General features: G+C 39.1%; 1 long non-coding RNA gene across 1 annotated transcript in view; it reads right to left on the minus strand.

Annotated features, from left to right (window-relative positions):
* Positions 1 to 4,593: 4,593 nt before the first annotated feature.
* Positions 4,594 to 6,832, minus strand: part of LOC142134208 (uncharacterized) — a 3,659-nt gene continuing 1,420 nt past the window's right edge. The window contains exons 2-3 of the long non-coding RNA XR_012686994.1: positions 4,861 to 4,963; positions 4,594 to 4,732 (exon numbers count right to left, since the gene is read on the minus strand). This is a non-coding gene — a long non-coding RNA (uncharacterized LOC142134208). The remainder of the gene's footprint in view (positions 4,733 to 4,860; positions 4,964 to 6,832) is intronic.

A 6,832-nucleotide genomic window follows, 5' to 3' on the forward strand; every position in this document is an offset into this window, starting at 1 on the left:
CTCACAAAGCAATTCTGTCACTGGTCAGTTTGCTTGACAGACATCTGACTTTAAGGTACTAGCCAATGGAAACATGGTGACATGTAAATATGAAAGCACATTAGGACAAAATATGCAATAAGATAGAGGCAAAGGGAGATGGCTGCTGGGAATGTATTTCATTTATCCCAGAAAATCTTTAAATCTAAGTATTAATACTACGTTGATGTACTTTTGAAATTGGAGAGCTACTTTTTACTAAAAGTACATCTCCCTTATATAATTAAGTATAATGCAGACCTGCTCAAAAACTTAGTATAATTAAAGAAGTCTTATGCCATAAATGATGATGATGAGAGCTGCTTATGTGAATGTCTATAGTGGTTTTCTCTACCAGTGTCACTGTATTAGACAACTGTTATCAAACTTAGCAATAATGATGCATTAATCTGCCAATCAAGTGTGAAAGCTGGCTATTTGTATAGGCATAGTAAACACATATCATCATCATCCTCATTATCATTTATTTATATAGTGTCACTAATAGCGCAGCGCTGTACAGAGAACCCATTCACATCAGTCCCTACCCTATTGGAGCTTACAGTCTAAATTCCCTAATATAGACACACACTCACACACAGACAGAGAGGGAGAGACTAGGGTCAATTTTGATAGCAGCCAATTAACCTAACAGTATGTTTTTTGGAGTGTGGGAGGAAACCACAGCACCCGGAGGAAACCCACGCAAACACAGGGAGAACATACAAACTTCACACAGATAAGGCCATTGTTGATATAAGTACTGGCTCTGCTTACCATTGTCCAGTCTAGTACATAACTGTATTAATGCTGTGAAATATTATTACTTTGAATGCCTTAAATATGCAAGAGCGCATTTGGGTAAGTTTATGCTAATAAAAGATATATGCACTTTTCTTGCCTACCCATACTATTTAATAACCACCAAAAATTAAGCAATATGTAAGCACTGCTTCCAGTTGAAATCAGTCTGTCTGTCTATCTATCTATCTATCTATCTTTCTATCTTTCTATCTATCTATCTTTCTATCTTTCTATCTATCTATCTATCCGTCTGTCTATCTTTAAAACTGAAAGACATCCATTAAACATACACAATGACAGCATATTTAGTGTGTAATTGATGCTAAAACACAATTCTCACTCTCCTAATATAGCTGATTTTTGACAATGAACTGCATTTTTCATGTGAATCATTTGATGTCATAAAGATGTAAACCTCACAAAGCAATTCTGTCACTGGTCAGTTTGCTTGACAGACATCTGACTTTAAGGTACTAGCCAATGGAAACATGGTGACATGTAAATATGAAAGCACATTAGGACAAAATATGCAATAAGATAGAGGCAAAGGGAGATGGCTGCTGGGAATGTATTTCATTTATCCCAGAAAATCTTTAAATCTAAGTATTAATACTACGTTGATGTACTTTTGAAATTGGAGAGCTACTTTTTACTAAAAGTACATCTCCCTTATATAATTAAGTATAATGCAGACCTGCTCAAAAACTTAGTATAATTAAAGAAGTCTTATGCCATAAATGATGATGATGAGAGCTGCTTATGTGAATGTCTATAGTGGTTTTCTCTACCAGTGTCACTGTATTAGACAACTGTTATCAAACTTAGCAATAATGATGCATTAATCTGCCAATCAAGTGTGAAAGCTGGCTATTTGTATAGGCATAGTAAACACATATCATCATCATCCTCATTATCATTTATTTATATAGTGTCACTAATAGCGCAGCGCTGTACAGAGAACCCATTCACATCAGTCCCTACCCTATTGGAGCTTACAGTCTAAATTCCCTAATATAGACACACACTCACACACAGACAGAGAGGGAGAGACTAGGGTCAATTTTGATAGCAGCCAATTAACCTAACAGTATGTTTTTTGGAGTGTGGGAGGAAACCACAGCACCCGGAGGAAACCCACGCAAACACAGGGAGAACATACAAACTTCACACAGATAAGGCCATTGTTGATATAAGTACTGGCTCTGCTTACCATTGTCCAGTCTAGTACATAACTGTATTAATGCTGTGAAATATTATTACTTTGAATGCCTTAAATATGCAAGAGCGCATTTGGGTAAGTTTATGCTAATAAAAGATATATGCACTTTTCTTGCCTACCCATACTATTTAATAACCACCAAAAATTAAGCAATATGTAAGCACTGCTTCCAGTTGAAATCAGTCTGTCTGTCTATCTATCTATCTATCTTTCTATCTTTCTATCTATCTATCTTTCTATCTTTCTATCTATCTATCTATCCGTCTGTCTATCTTTAAAACTGAAAGACATCCATTAAACATACACAATGACAGCATATTTAGTGTGTAATTGATGCTAAAACACAATTCTCACTCTCCTAATATAGCTGATTTTTGACAATGAACTGCATTTTTCATGTGAAGCATTTGATGTCATAAAGATGTAAACCTCACAAAGCAATTCTGTCACTGGTCAGTTTGCTTGACAGACATCTGACTTTAAGGTACTAGCCAATGGAAACATGGTGACATGTAAATATGAAAGCACATTAGGACAAAATATGCAATAAGATAGAGGCAAAGGGAGATGGCTGCTGGGAATGTATTTCATTTATCCCAGAAAATCTTTAAATCTAAGTATTAATACTACGTTGATGTACTTTTGAAATTGGAGAGCTACTTTTTACTAAAAGTACATCTCCCTTATATAATTAAGTATAATGCAGACCTGCTCAAAAACTTAGTATAATTAAAGAAGTCTTATGCCATAAATGATGATGATGAGAGCTGCTTATGTGAATGTCTATAGTGGTTTTCTCTACCAGTGTCACTGTATTAGACAACTGTTATCAAACTTAGCAATAATGATGCATTAATCTGCCAATCAAGTGTGAAAGCTGGCTATGTGTATAGGCATAGTAAACACATATCATCATCATCCTCATTATCATTTATTTATATAGTGTCACTAATAGCGCAGCGCTGTACAGAGAACCCATTCACATCAGTCCCTACCCTATTGGAGCTTACAGTCTAAATTCCCTAATATAGACACACACTCACACACAGACAGAGAGGGAGAGACTAGGGTCAATTTTGATAGCAGCCAATTAACCTAACAGTATGTTTTTTGGAGTGTGGGAGGAAACCCACGCAAACACAGGGAGAACATACAAACTTCACACAGATAAGGCCATTGTTGATATAAGTACTGGCTCTGCTTACCATTGTCCAGTCTAGTACATAACTGTATTAATGCTGTGAACAGTGTCGGACTGGGACATGAAGGGCCCACAGGTGGACTGCAATGGTAGGGGCCCACCAGAGGGGGTGTGTCCAGCCACCATAGAGGCGGGACCAAACACTTGAGGGGAGTGGTCAGCCCATGAAGGGCATGGCTAGTGGCATAGTGTAGTTAGTATATAAAGAATGCAGTTTATATAAAGAGTGCATAGTCTAGGCCCCACCCCTTAGATCGAGACACAGTCTTGCCCCACTAGAATCAGAACAGTTGGCAGACTGTCCTGCTCTCTCCTACCTGTTCTTGCAGCGTTCACTACCTGCTGCTGCTGATGTCTTAAGCTCAGTTGCTGTCTGGACCCTGGAATGTTGGGGTCCTGTTTTGAAAAAGGGATATGCACACTCTAGCCCCCTTCCCCAACTAGTCACAATGTTAAGTCAATAGCTCTCATGTTTAAAGGGTGCGTGTGAGTGTGAAAAGCAGAAGGCCACTCCCCTACAGTAAAACACTTGCATTGTTGCATACACCATCAACAGAAGTGTACACTGCCTGCTCAAAGAAGTGTGACATATCTCCCGGCAGGCAGTACAGAAGTCCTGAGTTTCAAGGACAGTGCCCTAAAATCACTGCATACATAGTGGAAGGTGTGTAGTTGTTATAATGAAACAGACAAATATGAAAAAATAATGTTTCCAAGAAAGACAAAAATTTAAAACACACACAAAACACATATACAAGCAGAGGGGCACCTTGTCTCAGAATAGTTACAATTAACCTGTGTATCCGCATACTATTATTACCGTTATTGAGAAGAATATACTGTGCCACCCCCAACCTTGGCTCCATGGGAATTACCTTTGCTGCAGATCAGGGGTTGGCTAAAATCTGGTCAAGCCCAGGTGTGCCAATTGTGCATTTAGATAGAGAGATTTTATATTATATAGATATTATTAATCAAAATGGAACCAACAAATAAACGTTTACACAGTAGTGCCCCAGTTCAATTTATGCCACATTGTTCAATTTATGCCACAAATCATATTATGACATACAGTAATGCGCCCAAATCATATTATGACATACAGTAGTGCCCCAGTTCAATTTATGCCACAAATCATATTATGCCACACAATAATGTCTCCAAATCATATTATGCCCTAAATTAGGCCCCCAAACAATATTATGCCACAGAGTACTGCACCAATTCATATAATGCCAAGAACAGGCTACCCCCCCCCCCCCCCCAGGTAAAAAGGGAACATTGTCAAGTTTGAAAAAAACAAATAAACAAAAAATTACAATAAAATAAAGTAAATTTGACTTACCTCTGCTTCATCTCCTCTCTGTGGTTGCTGGGCAGGGTCCTCTCAGCTCCTGTACGCTGGCAGTATCGCAAGGTCATGACGTGTGCGATTCTTGAAGGTGCAGGTGATTTGCGCTAAGCAAATTTTGGACTTGGGTGGATTCCACCTACATAGAAAAGGACAGGGGCAGGACTTAAAGTGGCCATGGAAAAAAAGCCTGAAAATTACATCATGTTGAAAGGCCAAATAGATGTTAATCGAGGCACAGTATGTGTGTGCGCCTACTGTATGTACCTGAGTATGTGTGTCCTTTACTTGTCGCTTTCCTGACCTGTGGCTGCTGGTGTCTTTAGCTTAGTTGCTGCTTGCCTGGATCCTGCAATGTTGGGAGTCCTAACTGGGGAAAAAATGAGTACATGACATTTAGAAAACTCCAAACAGCCCCGGCGTTAAATCAATAGTACACACGTTTAATAATAATTAGACCTCCCTCCAGCCCCAACATTAAAATAATAGTATTCACTTTTGATAAATAGATCTATTTCCCTTCAACCAACCCCGACATTAAATTAATAGTATGTGCATTTAATAAATAAACCTATTTCCCTACCTCCAAACAGGCCTAGCAATAAATAGCATTTAAGTTTAATAAATATAACCTTTTTACCATAAACATCCCTGGCAATAAATAATTCACATTTAATAAATAGCCCTCCTGCCCAAACTTAACCCCATATTCAATTAATAGCTCCAGACTACCCCAGCATTAAAGGTCTCGCCACCTCATCTTAAATTAATAGGCCCCACTATTACCGGTAAATTAAATTGACCCGCCATCACCCCACAAATAAAATTTCACACATTAGCCACCACCTACCTACACCCACATTATATTACACAAGCCCCCACCCCTCAACCCCATGTCACTTATAACAAGCCCCCTGCCCTCACCCCCATTTCACTTATAACAGCCCCCCTGCCCTCAAACCCATTTCACTTATAACAAGCCCCCCTCTCCTCAACCCCATTTCACTTATAACAAGCCCCCCTTCCCTCAACCCCATTTCACTTAAAACAAGCCCCCCTGCCCTCACCCCCATTTCACTTATAACAGCCCCCCTGCCCTCACCCCCATTTCACTTATAACAGCCCCCCTGCCCTCACTCCCATTTAACTTTCAACAGCCCCCCTGCCCTCACCCCCATTTCACTTATAACAAGCCCCCCTCCCCTCAACCCCATTTCACATATAGAAGCCCCCCTGCCCTCACCCCCAATTTTACATATAACAGCCCCCCGTCCTCACCGCCCATTTCACTTATAACAAGACCTCCCTGTCCTCATACCCCATTACATTGCCACAAGCCCTATTGCCCACACATAACACACACACACATTCATTTCTCATACAAACAGACACTAATACATTTAACATACATACTGACTCCCCACCCTCTCTCATACACACATTTCTCATACAGACAGCCACACAAAAACACACACTAATACAGTTATCATAGACACTGACACACATTCTCTCTCATTCATACATACACACACACACGCTAATACATTTATCATAGACACTGAAACACATTCTCCCTCATACATACAAACACACACACATACATTAATCATACACACTGACTCACCTCCTTCTCTCATACACACACACTAATACATTTACCATACATACTGACACACACACAAGCTAATACATTTATCATACACACTGACACACATTTTCTCTCACACACACACTAATACATTTATCAAACACACTGACACACATTTTCTCTCACACACACACACTAATACATTTATCACACACACTGACACACATTTTCTCTCTCACACACACACACACTAATACATTTATCATACACACTGACACACATTTTCTCTCACACACACACAAATACATTTATCACACACACTGACACACACACTAATACATTTATCATACACACTGACACACATTTTCTCTCACACACACACAAATACATTTATCACACACACTGACACACATACTAATACATTTATCACACACACTGACACACATTTTCTCTCACACACATACACTAATACATTTATCACACACACTGACACACATTTTCTCTCACACACACACTAATATATTTATCACACACACTGACACACATTCTCTCACACACACACTAATACATTTATCACACACACTGACACACATTCTCTCACACACACACTAATACATTTATCACAAACACTGACACACATTCTCTCACACA

Source organism: Mixophyes fleayi, unplaced genomic scaffold (assembly GCF_038048845.1).
Source record: "Mixophyes fleayi isolate aMixFle1 unplaced genomic scaffold, aMixFle1.hap1 Scaffold_43, whole genome shotgun sequence".
In the NCBI taxonomy this organism is placed as follows: Eukaryota; Metazoa; Chordata; class Amphibia; order Anura; family Limnodynastidae; genus Mixophyes; species Mixophyes fleayi.